The 19220-nt window shown below is 36.8% G+C and overlaps 1 protein-coding gene across 4 annotated transcripts in view; it reads left to right on the top strand.

Moving 5' to 3' along the window:
* The window catches only part of LOC125248557 (Down syndrome cell adhesion molecule-like protein 1 homolog), a 142574-nt gene that overhangs the window by 22512 nt on the left and 100842 nt on the right, over positions 1–19220 (top strand). The gene's annotated exons all lie outside the window — the stretch shown is intronic.

Raw genomic sequence — 19220 nt, forward strand, 5'->3', positions numbered from 1 at the left:
GAAATCTGTTATGTTTTCGTACATTTTGGACATGCAACAAATCGTAAATGTGTACAAGAAGGCTTGTTGCAACTGTGATTTTGTGTCAGTTTGTTTTATTTGTTTCCTGTTATTCAAAGGGCGGGAAGGTCATTATGGTTTCAATGTGTGGAGAACAATGGATGTTATTTGGGAGTCCATATAGGGTCAGGGGTCATAACCTTAGGCATGTGTAAACATTGTCAAGCACAGATTTTAGTATATTTAAATCCATTCCACACAATGCTGCAGATTTCTCTCTGAAATTGAGCACAGAAAATGCCACATAAGACCACAGATTCCATATGGTCTGGGTTAAAAACTGTATGGAAAGCAAGCAATTCAGAAGTTGGATGAAAATATGAAATAAATGGATCCGCTTTGCACTATTCTGTGGATTGTGCATTTAATTTAGTATTATATTTTAAATGTATTATACTGCATATAATTTAATTCCTAAAAGGTTTGTGACCTTTTTATTAGCTGCATAAGGATGTTTGTGTGTAAAAACAAACAAAACAAAAAAAGACAATCACAATATAGAAAGAACACATGGAATGTTTTGAAATTAGAATGTATATCCACTCATTCTTATATCATTATGTTTGTAGTTCATCACTGAGCTGAAAAAAAAATTTCTGCAAAAATAAGTACAGTAGGCATAATTTCCGAAATAGATTTTACTACTGTACTATTAAGATTTTCTTTTGTGTTTTTTCATTGTACATTCATCTGAGATGTTCAAATGAAAAATGAAATTCCCTCTCCTTGAGTTTAGCCTGGCTGGGAGACCCTCATATTCTCAATATGGTCTTGGGCAACCCTGCTAATCAGTCCTAATTCATTTTGGCCTTTCTTAATGTCTCCCATTTTGTCTGGATGGAGTAGACACTGAAAAATAGGACAGTTCAACAAAATGGAGCTGAATAACAACATGTAATGCCCTGTACTGTCAGCACGAATGATTTTCACCCATTTCCAATATTATCTAACATGGTATGCATGCAGCATTACACAACGATTTTCATAGGGGTGATGTTCGGGAAGTTGGTCTGAGTAATAGGGTTGCATATTTAGTCTAATTTAAGCTATGAGTCAGTATGACCAAATATTTTCAAACCAAATGTTGGTTTGTAGTTATTGATAATCATATTTCGTAAAAATGACAGGATTAAAGTGTTGGGATTTGGACCTCAATTTCAGTGTATTTTTTGTATTATTTTCTATGGTAATATTTTTTAAATTAGCTTTTATTTTTTTAATTTTAGTTTAAATTTCAGTCATTTAGTTATATGCTTGTCTTTTTTATTACGTTGTTTTTTAATATTTCCATATAGCTTTAATTTATTTTAATTTCAGTTTCAGTTTTAGTGATTTTAGTAACTCAAAGGGGTTATATGTAGAATTCAGAAACCCTTGTTTTTAGCCACACCGGTGGCCGTTAAGTGAACTGCAGCCGGCAATTTATTACTCGTGCTCGCACTCGCGCACATGGAAATGTTGGAAATACCTTTGCAGCGAACATCCCGACCCCGTCCGACTGCTGAGAGCGACATGTAGATGAATATGTAAATATATGCTGCGCACTTTCCCCTCAATAATAAAATAAACACAACAAAATGACAGCGGTAAGATAACAGCAGTTAAGAAACATCTGATTCATAGCTATGTGGATATGTTTGCACAAGCTCTGCAATTCATGTTGACGGATGAGGTAATTAAAATGACACTGTTAAGATCATTTTGATTATAAAGTATATTTCAGGCTATGGACTATGTATTTCTGGCTATGTGAGACTGTGACACATTGACAATACAGTACAGAATGGCTCTTCTGGCATTATCCTGAATATTGTATAAGCATTCATTTCATGTGTCATTGAACGGAAGAGAGGCTTTCAAGAGCGCACATAACCATCCTTTGGATTTCCCTTCATATAACAATCAGTCTGCTTTCATAGACAACCTAAGAAGTTGCGGAAGTCTTGTTTTTTTAAGTTTCATTACAATCTGCTCACACATTGGCAATACAAAAAGCAATTAATACATGAACATTCTTACATATAGCCCCTTTAAAGTCCACATGAAATCAAAATGGAAGTGTCTTAATAATCATTAGTCAAAATGTGAAAAATGGCATTCCTTTCCTGGACGGCTAACCACTGCAAACCCCTGCAAACACCTTATTTTTTTAATGTAATGTTTATATTTTATTTTAATTGGGGTATTTAGACCTCTATAACTCGCACCCCATGTATGTGTGTTTGTTTGTGTGAAAAATCCAGTCTGATAGTGGACAAAAGCTTTCCCACTTTATCAAATTTACTCCAAAGGCAGCAAAATGATTCTGCCAAGAGTGCTTTGTGTGTGTGTTCAAACAAGGTAGCGGTTTTCTTGAGTAGCGGACTTCCTAGCTCAAGTGGCAGAGTGTGTGTGTACGTTTGTGTGAACCCTGGCCTTGTAGTTGATTGGAAAATCAATAGGTGCAGCTTACACCAGCCAAGTCAGATGGAATCAGTGACTAGAGTCTCTCTCTTTGCTCAGTTCATCTTTCTCAATGGAGGTGTGCGTCTCCCTGTCCTTCACACTGGAGCGCTCATTGATCCGCTTTAGCCGCTGTGTCAATGTGTATCAGTATAAGGGGTCCAGAGGTTTCCAGCAAGTATTGATTGATTACATGCTTGGATTCCCCTCTCTCTTGTCACAGATGCGGACCTGTGAGTGGTCATCCGCAAGACACGGGGGATTGTGGGAAAACGTCCTTCGGGATGTACACCTTGGCGGAGTGTGTGTGTTTGTGTGATCCCAGGGCAGCGCTTTTGTTGTTTTCTCCTCTATCTGTTGTGTGGCATTGTTGCTGCTGACCGTGACTTCCAGCTTAATTGATTAACCAGTTGCTTTAATAGATTAACAGAAGGTCACACTTCCAGCTCTAGCAAACTGACTCTGACACTCTTTGCTTAAAGATTACCCAGTGCATTAATCGAGCTAAAAAATTCTAATGATCTTCTACAACATGAGCAAAGCTAACTTTTGGCCCATTGGTTTATCTTGATAAACGTAACAGATTTTAGTTATGTGGTGGAATAAAGGGAGGCCGCTTAAAAGGCCTCTCTTTTTCAGTATAATGAAAGTGAATGTTTTCTAGTGTTGTCAAGCTTAAAACGTATTTTTAAAAATATCATAAATGTGGTCGATATGATGTGGGCACTATATTCAGAGTCTTCTGAATGCACATGAAAGCAATATATGAGCAACAGACAAAATTTAATGTGTTATTTACTGAAAAAGTTTTGATGTCATTGATGTCACTGAGAGCTAGATGGAGGGGAAGATACTTCAATGATTTGTAGGCCCAAATTCAATCTTAATGAAAATGAAATGATGATATTGAGCGAACGCTTTCCACACATAGTATACGTTCATCAAATGCTTTTGCTTCAAATCCGCTAAATCTCAGCATCAGCCCATTCAGAAATGCCGGTTCTTTGGCAGACACCGCTAAACACCACTTCCCTTTGTAAAAAATAATAATATATGTATATATATATATATATATATATATATATATATATATATATATTTGACCCTGGACCACAAAACCGGTCGTAAGTTGCACGGGTATATTTGTAGCAATAGCCAACAATGCATTGTATGGGTCAAAATGATCGATTTTTCTTTTATGCCAAAAATCATTAGGATATTAAGTAAAGATCATGTTCCATGAAGATATTTTGTAAATTTCCTACTGTAAATATATCAAAAATCTATTTTTGTGAGTGGATATGCATTGCTAAGGACTTCATTTGGACAACTTTTAAAGGCGATTTCTCAATATTTCAATTTTTTTGCACCCTCAGATTCCAGATTTTCAAATAGTCGTATCTCTGCCAAATCAAACCATACATCAATTGAAAGCTCATTTATTCAGTGCTCAGACGATATATAAATCTCAATTTGAAAAAAAAATGTGAATGATTTTGTGGTCCAGGGTCACAGCAGAAATTATATTTCTATTTCAAATAAATGCGTTTCTTTAGAATTTTCTATTAATCAAAGAATCATGAGAAAAAATGTACCACAGTTTCCACAAAAATATTAAGCAGCACAAGTGTTTCTGAAGGATCATGTGACACTGTGATCATGAAAACTGGAGAAATGGCTGCTGAAGATTCAGCTTTGCCATTACAAGAATAAACACATTTTAAATATATTCAAATAGAAAACAGTTATTTTAAAGTGTAATATTTCACAATGCTATTAAATCAAATAAATGCAGCCTCGGTGAGCATAGGACACTTCTTTCAAAACCATAAAAAAAGAAAAAAATCTTACCAACCCCAAACTTTTAAATTTTACATATAAGAATCTGAGAAAATGAAATCCGACACAAACCCCATGGGGCTCAGATCAGGTACTAGAGCTTTATTGGAGAGCTTTTGGTTAAGTGTAGCACTGTGTTGCCATGGCAAATGTTCAAAAGAAAGAAAAACTGGTAATACGATGGTACGTTTTATTAATGGTGTAATAGCGGTAGCATTCACTTGTGTGTGTAGGAGGGCCGGAGTGAGAGTATGTGTATGTGTGTGTAAAGCAGTAAGCTGATTTCTGCTGTGTGACTCATGTTTAAGATGGCAAGATGTGTAAGAGGATCAGAGAGAGCAGTGAGGAGTTAGAGCAGGATTTACAGGTTCAATTACACTGCCTGTCATTAGTCTACCCTTGTTTTAGCTGAGGGGAAAAAAACCCAACACATTTTCCTCACCCTCTCAATTTGGCCTTTCCATTGTCTTCTATTGTTCCTAAATAAAGCAAATTATTATTATTACAGACTAATCCTAAACTAAACCCTGACCTTTAAGTAAAATGTGAACTTGGTGTTCATAATAATTTCTTGCGTTATGTTCAACATGTCATTTTGAGCTGCAACTGTTGCAGAAATTACACACTTTTACTTTTGACCCTGAAATACAACTGGCATACATAGACCTGAAAAAAGAACTCTCATTATGATTCATTTTTCTTCCCTTTAAGAATGTCCTTTTTTTCATTTTCTGCAATTGTGTCATCAAAAGCTGTCACGTACAGTAACGTGTGATTGATCTTGGGGTCTCCCTCCACCTCAGCCCTTTTTGAATATGTCATTTAGCCATTTTGCTCCAAATCTATTCCCCACCCCTCCGTTGATGACGCTGGGATGAGGCTCATAACATCCAGGCAATTCCCTGTGTGAATTTAATGAAATGCAAAAAAAGATGGAGGGATGCTAAATTATTGATCTGAAATGGAAAAGAAATAAAGAAATAAGCACGTCAGCATGTGCGATGTGGAATCATTATGCTGATAGGACTATTTATATGAAGGGCGAGGAAAAACTGCATCTTGTTTGCAGTAAATCTCAAATAGTGGTGCAGTTTGTGAGCGTGAACGTGTATGTGTGTGGCTGTAGTTCTACATCAGCCTGACACTTCAAGGAAAACCAAGCAAAACTGAAATAATGGACAACAAAAAAAAAAAAAAAATCATTTTTTTAGTGATAAAATATCTTTTAGCAGTAAAATGAAGTCCGGTCTCGCTTCCTACTCGCTACATTGTTAGCAGTGCTGTCTCACTCAATATACTTTTCCTTTACAATCCAATAAAAATCCCAGACACATTGCTGATCTAAAATAATCCAGCGCTCAACTTTCAGTCGCCCCCTTGTCCTCCGTTTGTTCCTCTTTTATAGTTCTCCATTAGTTTAACATCATTGATGTATTCCAGTTGCAGATATTTTCCACATGAACACTACATTTCCATGCATACACTATTAAACTCTATGAGTGACAGAAAGTGACCATGCTGCTGCTCTCTCATATGTCAATATTTGACTACCTGATAAATCCTAGACTGTAGCACTTAGATACATATACACAAACTGTGAGAGAATGACTAATCTGGTGAATATAAAAGAAGGTGAATATTTTAATATCCAAGTTTTAATATAATGAAATTGAATGAGGAGTTGGTCTGTCAATTAGGAATGTGCCTGAAGCTGAATACAAATGATACTGCAGTGGCTGTTACTGACTATTTAAATCTAGCGGGTTTGAGTCTTGTGTTTCAAATCCAATGTTGCTGGCAGTGATGAATCTCTCTGACCAATCAGTGATCTGCAGTGTTTACACATCACATTTAGTATCGGTACGGCTCGCGTGTCTAGAACCGGCCCGGTAATGCATGGTGCAGTTCGGTACGGCTCGGTATGGCTTGCTTAGATAGTACCACCTCGGTTGAGGTTACCGATACTAAATGTGATGTGTAAACATTGCAGATCACTGATTGGTCAGAGAGAATCATCACTACCAGCAACATTGGATTTGAAACACGAGACACCAAACCCACTAGATTTAAATAGTCAGTAACAGCCACTGCAGTATCATTTGTGACCCTGGACCACAAAACCAGTCATAAGTTGCACGGTTATATTTGTAGCAATAGCCAACAATACATTGTATGGGTTAAAATTATCAATTTTTCTTTTATGCCAAAAATCATTAGAATATTAAGTAAAGATCAGGTTCCATGAAGATATTTTGTACATTTCCTACTGTAAATATATGAAAAAAATATTTTTGTAAGTGGATATGCATTGCTTAGGACTTCATTTGGACATCTTTAAAAGGCGATTTTCTCAATATTTCGATTTTTTTTCTTCAAATAGTCGTATCTCGGCCAAATATTGTCCTAACCTAAAAAAAACATACATCAATGGAAAGATTATTTATTCAGCTTTCAGATGATGTATAAATCTCAATTTCAAAAAATGTACCCTTATGACTGGTTTTGTGGTCCATGGTCACATTTGTTCGCACTACTTTTTTTAAACGACTTGCTTTAATCGACCATCGCACGCAACTTGAAAAAGAAATGGTTGTATCGTGGTCAGTAGACGAGGTGCAGATTCGTTAGTAGCCGAGGAGCGGATCCACAGCAGTAAAGGCGGCGCAAGTATATCAGTCTACTTTGAAGCGGTACTAAAGTGCAGTGGAAAAGCAAACCGAAAGTATAGTGAGCCGAGCCGAGCCGAGCCGAGTCATACCACGCAGTGATAAAGCGCCATAAGAGTATCATAAAAGTAGTCTGTATATGCCATATATTCCAAGTCTTTTGAAGTCATTTGATAGCTTTGTGTGAGAAGCAGACTGAAACTGATAATCTGACTGATGATTGAATCAGTGATTTGAACTTTCAGACCAAAACTGGATCAGCAGGAGTTTTTAAAAGAATTACTATATCTATGTGTCAAGATTTTCAGTGAGTAAAAATTTAAAGGGTTAGTTTACTGAAAATTCTGTCATCAATTACTCACCCTTGTGTCGTTCTAAACCAGTAAGAATTCATTACATTCATATTGATAACATTTATGATCTCTTTATGAACTTTTTGAAGCGTCAAAGGTTTGGTTGACTTTCAATGGAGGGACAGAATTTTCTCAGGTTTCATTAAATATATCTTTATTTGTGTTTTGAAGATGAACAAAATGATTTAAACTAACCCTTTTTTGTCATCTTTTGGGACATTTTTTGGGTTTTAGACAACATGAGGGCGATTAATAGATAATTTTTGGATGACCTATCACTTTAAAGTGTCCTTTTTTGCCACCGGTGTCAGTTTGTCTGGAATAGTGTGAAATGTATGCACCAGTGTGTGTAAGAGTTTTCATCAAGCAGTTCTGTTCAGATCGTTCTCCTTTTCTGTAAGCCCAAAACAGTGTGAGTTTTATCTTATCTCCATAGCAACGAGTATGAAACGACGGTCGGAATGAGGAAGGTGTGAGGATGCATCGCAGTGTGATGTTTTTTTTGAATTTTTTTTTTTATTAGCGTACCACCATGGCGCCACACACATATACAGGCCAGTGCTTTCACAGTTATGCGCATGCCACAAACACTTTCCGAATGGCTGACAGATTCCTGCTGAGAGGGGCATAAACTCCAACCTGGACAGACTTCCTTGAACCAAACACTTCTACAGAGAAAGCTCAGAGGAAAAACACTGAATGAGAGAGCAGATTCAGAGGAGGAAGTCAGTAGATTCGTATTCAGGTTGTTAAGGCGCTTCCAGATTTATACATTTATGGTACACTGTAAAAAAAAACAACTGTAGTTTTTACAAAATAATTTTGGCAGCTGTGGTTGCCAGAATAATTTTGTAAAAAATACAGAAACTGTAAACACATTTACAGAACAAACTGTAAATTTTAAAGTATAAAACTGTAATTTACAAACAAGAAAATTGACTGTAAATTATACATTGATTTCTTTTTTACTTCTAAAAATTGTAAAACTTTACAGCATTTTACTGTGAAAATTACATAAAATGTCTGGTTAGAGCTTTTACAGGTTTTCCCTGTATATAGTACGGGAACTTATTGTTAACCTATTAACAATTTTTTTTCCGTAGCGTTTTTACAATATTTTACCGTTAAAATCACATTCATTTTTTACAACAATGTTCTTAAAACTGAAAAGTTTTTCACGTACAGACGATTGTCAAAATGATCCCTGATCACTCGGATCTGAGAAAACTATTAAAAACGCTGTATTATACATGCCAGGCCAGTAGTTGGCGATGTCACTTTGTAAAGAAACACTATGAGCCTATAGACTGAAGACAAATTTGCATTTTTGTAGTTTACACAGAGATGATAATGGTATCAGTTTCAAAAACTTGCACTTTGAAACCCATTGTGTTTTCAGGCCCCCAAAACGTTGTTGACGTGTAAATAAACGGCCAAAACAGAAAAAGTGTTCCTTGTTAAGTTGAAAACTATGTCGTGTAAACAGCCCCTTTATATGTGTTCATTTACACTGTTCATTTATGCTAGCACTGTTATTTTAGGTTTATTATTTATATATTATTATAGTATTTATTAACATTTAGAATTATTAGCTCTTATTTTTAAATTGCTGTTTCTATATAGCTTTTTAATATTTTTTTTTTATTTCAATTTTTGTAATTTTAGTACTTCAGCTTATTTATTTCAGTTAGTTGGTCAGGAAACATTTATAATTTTATTAATTAATTTTATTCATTTATTTTTTAATCATCTCATTTTTTTTCAGCTTATTTCAATAATCAAATATTTTTAATACTCAATTTAAAACTAAGTTTTGTTTTACTTTTAGTTAATAACTACTCTGCATTACACCCAAACATACTTGTCTAAAAATGTAAATTTGTCATTTAACTTAACCTCATTTTCTTCTTAACCATTTTTTAAATGATTTTTCCTTTTTTTTCATAGAACTTAAAAGAAGACGTTTAGCAGAATGTTCACACTGCTCTTATCCCATTCAATTAAATGGTGGTTGAGCTCCAAAAATGAGCTCTACTATTAAAGTGATCCATATGACTTATGCACTATATCACAAGAATGCTTTATAGCTCGTTCTGAAACTTGACAGCCCAAGTCCGCATTCAATTTCAGTGTATAGAAAAGTTTAAAGCTCTATTTAAAATTAGACCTGCCAGTGATGGTAAGGTTTGGTCACATTGTTCCAGAGGAACCCGTTAATGATCAATCGTCACCTCGTGTGCATGTATTGTAGTGTGTGCCTGTAAATTGTTCATGTAATGTGTGTTTGTGGGCGAGAGAGAGCAGTTGGTCATGTCCTAACATGCCCCTCACGCGTCACGAGTTACAATAATACACACACACTCATACATTATGGAATAGCTTTATACAAATTGTCCTCTAAAGTGGGACTGAAAAATAAATCAATAATCTGAGCAGTGAATGGAGTGTATGGGTTTTTATTTGGAGGTGCTGAAGGAGCGTGTGACGGATGAGGGAAGAGGTCACTGAACTCCAGTGGGGACTCCAGTCGCTCGCTGAAGAGGAATTACACCATACTGATTTGACTGGACGTTTCCGTCCTACAGTGCATTTCTCCAGTCACATTTCTTTAGTCACTGTTCAAATACACAGATTTGTTTGACCTTTTTGCCACTTTTTATTCATTTTATTTACACGGTATTCATAGTACTACAGTGGATTTTTGGACATGGCATAGTGGTAATACCATAATTTTGGACATTTATCGTTGCAATATCATATTTTTCTTTGTATCATCTTGAGTACAATGCATATTCATGGCATATGAATATTGTAATCATTCAGTACCATGTTACTAGTCCACAGCTCACCCATTCACACCAAGAAAGATGACTATAACAATAACTACATTTGAGTCCACACCAGCGGACCATATTGTTCTGTTTATTCTAAATAATAATATCTTTAAATGCTTGAGCTTTTTAAAGCTAAAAGGATTCTGATTGGCTTTCAATGTTTTATCGTTCATCAGCTGGAGAAAAAAAATCATTCTAAAAGTAATTCCAACGATATTATTTCTCTATGCCATAGTTGTGGTTTGGACTCTAATATATTTTTATATTTAGGATGATTTTTATACCTATATCTTTGTCATTATTGTTATAGTTATCGTCCTTGGTGTAAACGGGCCTTTAAAACTATTATCCTTAAAATATCATTGTTTTTTAATATTATGATTTATTTTAATAATAATTTTTTTTCTTAACCTATTCATATTTAATATTCATTGTAGCAGACAAATAATATTATGAATGAATTATTGAATGAATGAAAAAGTATGTATGTACAATCACATTTCAAAGTTCAGACAACTTAATATATTCTCTATTTTAATGCAACTTTGAAGCTTATAAACTTCAAAGCCAAGACTTAATCAGTGAGAATGAATGAATGAATGAATGAATAAATTATAAATGTATAAATTTGACTGAACTCTGAAATTTTGTTGTACATAAAGTGTATTTTTATTAGCACAATTAAATTGATTAATCATGATTAATTACATCTTACATAAAATTTTGTTTATATAATGTGTGTACACACACACACACATATATATGTGCTGTATAATACATATAAATACACACACACACACACACACATAATATATAAACAAACTTTTATGTTAGATGCGATTAATCACGATTAATCGTAATCGCGATTAATCGATTTGACAGCACTAATTATTATTTTTAGCAGTAGCATTTTAAATTTATGTACAATAGCATTTCAGAGTTTAGTCAAATGAATACATTTTGTGGGGATGCAGCTCAAAAAAATGGACAAACTAAAAGGCCTAGACTTGATCAGCAAACAAGTATGTATGTGAAAATACATCCCGATTTGCTTATAAATGTACTAGTAAAACGCCTCAATGAATTGCAGTGAGACTCAGCTGATCACACAAAGGCCTCTGTGTCTGCCAGCTACAGCCATTTTCTACCAATCTGCATATTCAGACCCTAGAATCTCTACAGCGGGAGAGAGAGGTGAAGATGGAGAGCTGCTCTGTGAGCGTTAGTAATCAGCGCTCTCTTTAGTGGAGCGTGCCTCCACTCCAGCTGCTCCCTCAAACAACCACACCATTTTCTCTCTCTCTCTGTCTCTGTCTCAGGGTTAGAGAATGAGTGACAATATTCCCTCAGAAAGTGGCACAACAAAAATAAAGAAAGAAGGGACAAAGTAATACACAGAAAAAGAGGCAGGTGCTGAATTATGCAGACAGTGAAAGAGTGATGAAAGCTGTGGTTGGGCCGGACAGATGGACAGAGAGAGAAAGAGGTGTGCGCTTTTAAGCCCAGAGTCGCCACAGCCTCTGGGGAAAGAAGGGCTGATGGCCATGTGTCCGCCCATTAAAGACGCCCTGTCTTTTCCTTATTTATTTATCCCAGTCTCTGTATCTCCATTAAAGAGCAAGGTGCTAAAGGGAAGAAGCTGTAGAGGCATCCTACCTGCTGTGTGTGTGTGTATTTGTGTGAGTGTATGTGTGTGTGTACAGGGGGAGATGAGGGAAATGGAGGCGTTTACTTATTGATGTGTGTTTACAGGGGCAGTGGTGGTTTGAGCAGAGGGTTGGAGGACTGGGCTTGTTTATTCACAACCGTGTTTGGATGTTTTACAGGGAGAGCAGGTGCAAAGCATCGCTGCATGTTTAAGAAGAGACACCACCGTCCCTTTGCCCACAGAGAGAGAGAAAGAGGAAGAGACATTGAGTTAAACATCAAAACATGCCATAGATATATAGATAGATAGATAGATGCGAAGGAGATAGAGAGGAGGAGCGACAGACAGATAGAAAGCCAAGAGAGGAAGGAGTGCAGTGCGAGAGGAGAATTTCAATGGCATTCCAATCATCCAGCCAGGCTCGTTAGCCTAGGGAACATTTGCATAGAGCCTCAGTGAATTCATTTGGCGCTACCCAGAGAAGATGGCTTCCTCTCTACGCGCTTAGCTATGCAGCAAAACCCCACACTGCGCCATCCGCGTGCCGCATGCTCGCATGTGCCAGCGTTTTGTCATCTTTGCAAATATGCTATATATGTTTGTAATATTTCCTTGAATTGGATCTTCAAGCTAGATCCAGAAATAGCATTTTTTTCATAGCCGTGAAAACATAAAAGCAAATGTATGCATTGAAATGAGACCTGCTTGACCAACTGTACTAATTAACACTGCCGTTATGTGTAATGAGGAGCCCGGCCTTGATGTGAACCGAATTTAGTGTGTGTGGCTGAATATGTGTCAGTCCAGTTCATGGTTAGGAAGGGTGAGGGCCACCTAAGTGTGGCAGTGGAGATGTCATGCATAATTAGAAATGTGGTGGATGTGTTATTTGTATTATTCCATAGGTCCCAGAGCAGAGATTAATGCTGTTTGACTGCAGCAATGATGATTTAGTGTTGTGTGTCCGTAAGATCTGGAACTGACATTGGTAAGGATTGAAAGATTTTGCCTTGAGTTAGAAAATGATTTCATGAATGGCTTGTGTGCTCCTACAATTTCTGAAGGACATTAGTATATATATATATATATATATATATATATATATATATATATATATATATATATATATATATATATATATATATATATATATATATATATATATATATTATATATATATATATTTATATATATTAGATTTGAATGAATGTTTTTGTGGTTGTGCTGTTGTACTGAATATCAGCACGGCTGTGCATTGGCTGTAGGCATGAGGATATATGCAGAGAGACTGTCTTGATGCCTCTGACTCTCTCTCTCTCTCTCTCTCTCTCTTTCTGGAGGTATGATTGAGTACTGGTGGGGGAGATGGCTTCTCAATGCGTCATTAATGGCTAATCAATGGCCTCTGTGTTATATAGTGAGCGTCCTGGGACTCCCACAAGTCTTTAATCTGGACATCATCTCACTGGCCTCCCAGAATGCCTGCACACACACACTTACGCATTTACGGTGGATCAATGTTTCCAAGAAAAGTGGAGTCAGTATCTCTAATGCATTTTGCACTTGCTTTATAGCTGCATAATTTGTAATTTGTGCATTGTTGCTTTCTAAAGGGGTGTTGTTCACACTGACAGCTTTCTGCTGCGATAGTCAGAACTCATTCATTTTCAATGAGAGAGCGACAGCGCCCGTCGGCGACGTGATCTGGGAGTGTTCTGCGATGTGACAAAGTTGTGAAATTTAATTGTATGCAAATTAGCTGCAATGTGATATGACATCCACCAATGGTGGACACTCTGGTTCAGTGTTGGCAAGACAGAGGAAATGTTTATGTTACTGTGAGTAATTTTATTGTTTTATGTGATTTGTTTCTGCCCATAAACAGCGATAATTCAGGAAAAAATGTATTAAATGCACAATATGTAAGATTTTTGGATTAAAATATCCCAAAACCACTAGAACAGTATTATTTTGTTGACTTGTGTACTTATATTATCCCAAATGTTTCCAAGAATGTTTAAATCCAGAGAAATAAGCAGTTTTAACCATGACACGGACCGTGTCCGTGCGTCGTCTATCAATGACATCCTACCCGCTTTATCCTTGATTTATTTTGCAGAAACCATGGAAACACCAAAAAATGCTTTAATATATTATGTGTTTTATTAGACAGGTGAGCAACTCAGCTCAACACAGTAAGTCTAATTGTTTAAATCTCGTTTTCTTGAATTAACGCGAGTACCATGTTTTACTATGCCTAATATCGATCTAGCTTCTCATAGCAGCCACCGAGTGAACATAGAACACAGTATGCACAGAGTAGCGTTATAACAACTTTCTACACACAAATGTATATAAGATACTAAAACAGCACTACAATACCCCACATACTCATTTAAAACATACATAATAAAAGCTCCACTGCTCTCGAGCCATGTCGTGAGTCGCGATTGTCTTGCAATCGCTCTAGTGGCCTTGCTCTGCTCCAAGGGTTTTCAGTCACACCCTGCTTCGTACTAAAGTAAATAACTACAGTTAACTACATAACTACAGTTAATAAATCTTTAATACATTAGCTCATCCATGAGTATGATTTCTGCCCAAGTCTCATCAGATTCTTTTCCACCGGCTGTAGACGTGAAGACAACACCTCCTATGATTCTGCGAAATCAATCTGTTTTTTGTTTATGCCCCGTTTACACTAGTGTGTTTTCGTTGTAAAATGGCATTTTAAAATGAAAACGATCCTTGTCTACATTGGCATTTCCACAGCATTTCAGAAACAATCTCCGTCTACACTACACGACCGAAAACTCATGTCACATGACCGTTCATGCACACTGGGCATGCACATACAAGTCTAAACAGTTGCCTCTTGCTGGCAGCTGCAGTAATAAAAACAATGCAGAGTTTAACTGCAAAATGGCTGCTTAAAATGACAACAGTAAAGCCAGCAAAGATTGCAGTTCAGTCTCCATGTTATTGTTTACATGGTTGCCAAGGATGCGCAGAGCGAACGTGGACAGCCACGCTATCGTTTTCAAAAGTCTCCGTTTTGGTCCGTGTACACTGAAATGCAAGCCCAGCATTTTCAAACTAAAACGGGTTCTGCAGTGTTTTCAAAAGTCTCAGTTTTTGAGGGTCTAAAACGCCGGGGTAGTGTAAATGACAGGTGTAACCGTAGCAAAAGTTAAAACGTTAAAAACGGGGCCTAAGTTGTTGCACATTCATGCTGTGGTGTGTACCTCAGGGTTCGATTTATTTCTCTTCCTCTTATGCTCTAAAAGATGTTGTCTTATGTCTTTTTTTTCATCAAGCTACGCCTTTGTTTTGAATAAGCGACCTCTAGAGGCGAAAACTACATAGTGTGCCTTTAATGATGGCTGGCTTTCTGAAAGGGTTTGATTCATGTATTGATAATTGTTTATTTTGTTCATAATACATTATGCACTCATGCTTTTTATAGACACAAATTTTCCCTGAAGGAAACTTATTCATTGTCCAAATAGAAAAACAACATCTTTTACAGGCAATATACATTTGATTTGTGATCAGATATGTGATGAGACAACATAGCCTCAATGGAGAAACATGCCTCTACAGACATATTTGCAAAACTCCAAAACTTACCTATTCATAAAATTCATTACAGTTTCCAGCTGGAAAAAAAAAAGTGGTAGTAAAACCAATTTTCACACAAATTATCATTACAGGGGCAAATTATTTAGTCACCAAGTAATAATTATTTGATTACCAAACTGCCACAATATGTACAACATCTGACATCATAAAACATTTTCAGATTTCTGTTAATCTGTTTCAGATAAAGCTAAATGCACTTTTAGCATCTTTCAATGGACATTTCTCTATGAAAATGTTGTGAAACGCGCAAGAAGCAACCTAAAATCATTTTTGCAGAAATGTCGCCACAGGCACGTTTTCTCAATGAGCCTAGGTTGGATTTTCAAAAGCTACGGCCAGTTACACAGTCATATGAAAAAAATTGCTGTCATTGTGAATGGGGCATTAGGCCTTAACAATCACTCTATAGGCAGGATTTTGTATAAGGCTTGCTTTTATTTTCTATGTTGGGGTCTGATAGGTTGCAGCACAGCTCCATATCTGTTTGAGAAGAGTGTCTTCTAACCTGTTTCCCTCTGAGCATAGTTATTTATGAGTTAAGAGCATGTTTGTGTGTGAGTGAATACGTGTTTGTACCTCTTCTCTTGACTTCCACCTCCTCAGGCTCTCCTTTCCCTCCACTCGATATTCATCCTTTGTTTCTCTCTCTTTAGAACATTTCAGGTGCACCTGACCCCCCTCTCCCGCTCAGGATCGTTATTTCTCTCCTCCTGCTCATCTAACTAGCTTCCCCATCCATCTCTTCTCTCTCATCCCTTCTGCCTCCCCTCTCTTTCTCTCCATGCCCCTGCTGAAGTGTCAGGCAGTATGCATTTCAGTTGCTCTCTGCCCAGTTAAAGTCCGACAGCTTTGGTCCAGTACCCACGCTTTGCACTGCCTTGGGCTTGTAATGCTTTTTTCCCCCTTTCCTTTTGTCTTTTAAAATTTCGTGAAGACATTTTGTGGAAAACATACATTGACTGTATTTTGAATCTCGACAGCTAACTTTTACTGAGTTGTTTTGCTTTAAGTTTAAGTTGTTGCGCGTTGATTTGCACTCATACTGTGGAGTGTACCTCAGGGTTCGATCTTTGGCCCTATTTATCTCTCTTCCTCTTATGCTCTAAAAGATGTTGGTCATGATCTTTTTTTTTTTCTTCTTGAAAGTTTCATATTTTCCAGCTTTTCAAGGTGAGAAAATATTTTATGTTAACATATAACCAATTAACCATAACCTATTAAAATGTTTTAATAGGTTTAAAAATTTGTTCGAGCCAAAGTCACTTGACTGCAGCTAAATTTAGTGAATGACACACACACAAATCGAAATCACGATAATGCTTAGTGCGATTTTCAAATCGCAAAGGTTGCGATTTAATTATATAAATATATGTGCTGCATGTTTCAAATTGAAGAGTGTGCGTGCAACTTGTAATAAGTGTTTTCAGGGTCTCAGAGCGACTCGGTTCATTATTAAGCGGCTCGGTGCGCATTATTAATGAGAAGAAACTTGTTCACTCCAATCACTGTGCTGTCTTCTGCATGAGATTGCATTACACTGGAGAATTCAAATGTCACGAAAGGCTGTTTCAGGTCTGTTTCTTCATTTCTGTCATCTGTTCATCTCAACGCTGTTGTCTTTCAGAGACATGGTCGTAAGAGTGCGTTGTTTGCGTTCCCTCGCGTGCATTTGGCTACCTACCAACACATAAGGAAAAAATGTCTCAGGCTGTAAAATGCATTTCACATATACACACACGCAACAAGCATGAGAATGTTTTCTGCGCTAAACACTGCGATGAGTTTAGCAACACTTGCAGTGCAGATTACAGTTCATATCCAGGCCGGAGCAATATCAAGTTTTTATGGTCACATTTCATATATTCTTTACCGTCTGTAAATGAAGAAATTAAAATGTAAATATTAGTATTGAAATTTTACAGTTTTACTTTTAAAATAAAATTATATTTATATATTTATTATTTTTATTAAATACTCAATTTCTGTCATATCAAACTTTTGATTAAGATTAAAGGGTTAGTTCACCCAAAAATGAAAATAATGTCATTTATTACTCACCCTCATGCCGTTCCACACCCGTAAGTCCTTCGTTAATCTTCGGAACACAAATTAAGATATTTTTGTTGAAATCCGATGGCTCAGTGAGACCTCCATATCCAGCATTGACATTTCCTCTCTCAAGATCCATTAATGTACAAAAAACATATTTAAATCAGTTCATGTGAGTACAGTGGTTCAATATTAATATTATAAAGTGACGAGAATATTTTTGGTGCGCCAAAAAACAAAATAACGACTTATATAGTGATGGCCGATTTCAAAACAATGCTTCAGGAAGCTTCGGAGTGTTATGATTCTTCTGTGTCGAATCATGATTCAGATCGCGTGTCAAACCGCCAAACTGCTGAAATCACATGACTTTGGCGCTCCAAACCGCTGATTCATAACACTCCGAAGCTTCCTGAAGCAGTGTTTTGAAATCGGCCATCATTATATAAGTCCTTTTTTTTTTTTGGCGCACCAAAAATATTCTTGTCGCTTTATAATATTAATATTGAACAACTGTACTCACATGAACTGATTTAAATATGTTTTTAGTACATTAATGGATCTTGAGAGAGGAAATGTCATTGCTGGCTATGGAGGCCTCACTGAGCCATCAGATTTCAACAAAAATATCTTAATTTGCGTTCCGAAGATGAACGAAGGTCTTATGGGTGTGGAACGGCATGAGGGTGAGTAAAGCTGGGCACACATTTAACGACTAGCTAAAACATTCTAAGACTGTGCTCAACTCACAGCGATTGTTTCCTGCGACTGAAGCAGATTTAAATACTTACACATGAGATTTAAACACTGACTGAACGCAACTGGCTCTGAATGGACGCGTTTCAGCGTGATCAATCTTAAGTATCAATTTGCATTCATAATCGGCCTTACAATCATTAAGTGTGTCCTCGGCTTAATAAATGACAGAATTTCCAGAATTTTTGGGTGAACTAACCATTTAAGTTTATAGTACTTCTGGACCCACCCCCCATCTCAAATATTTTGGTGGGTCTTGCGATAGATTATATCCAAATATGTTATTCCGAAGAAGTTTTTCTTGAATATAGGCCTACTGTTTCACTCATTTCTCTTTTCTGCAGAACACTGCTAATAACTTTCGACTGAGCACAGGATTCTCAAACGGAAGCATCCTAAAATGCTTCTAGGTCACCTGGAGGTCATTGAGCCGTCCAAAGTGATCTTTAAGTGGTCTTTAACACGCCTGTTTAACTGAAAATGTATTAATCCAATCACTACAATACCATGTCTCAGTGTTTTGAAACATGTCAAGTAGTTGTCTTTTTTTAGCTGTCTCCTTGGCTAGAGAAGTTATAAGGGAAAACAGAGAAGGGAGGGAATGTTTCTGAGCCTGAAGCTGACTAAGAATCCCAGAAGACAGAGAGGAAGAGAAGGAAAGAGAGAGCGGAGGGAGGAGGGGTGGAGAAAAGAGAAGAGCAAGCATGTAATTTGAATCTCATATACATTTCAGTTGAAAACCAGCCTAGCCTTGATACAAACCCTCTAGAGACCACCACAAACCCCCTCCACCTCCTCAAACACATACACGCACACAAACACATCTCCTCTGCAGTCACCATACCTTTAATACAAGGCCTAGGGCATCAGAGCATGACCGCTTGCCATGCACAACAAACACACAAAACACACACACGCATACACACACTGA

Source organism: Megalobrama amblycephala, linkage group LG16, assembly GCF_018812025.1.
Source record: "Megalobrama amblycephala isolate DHTTF-2021 linkage group LG16, ASM1881202v1, whole genome shotgun sequence".
NCBI lineage: Eukaryota > Metazoa > Chordata > Actinopteri > Cypriniformes > Xenocyprididae > Megalobrama > Megalobrama amblycephala.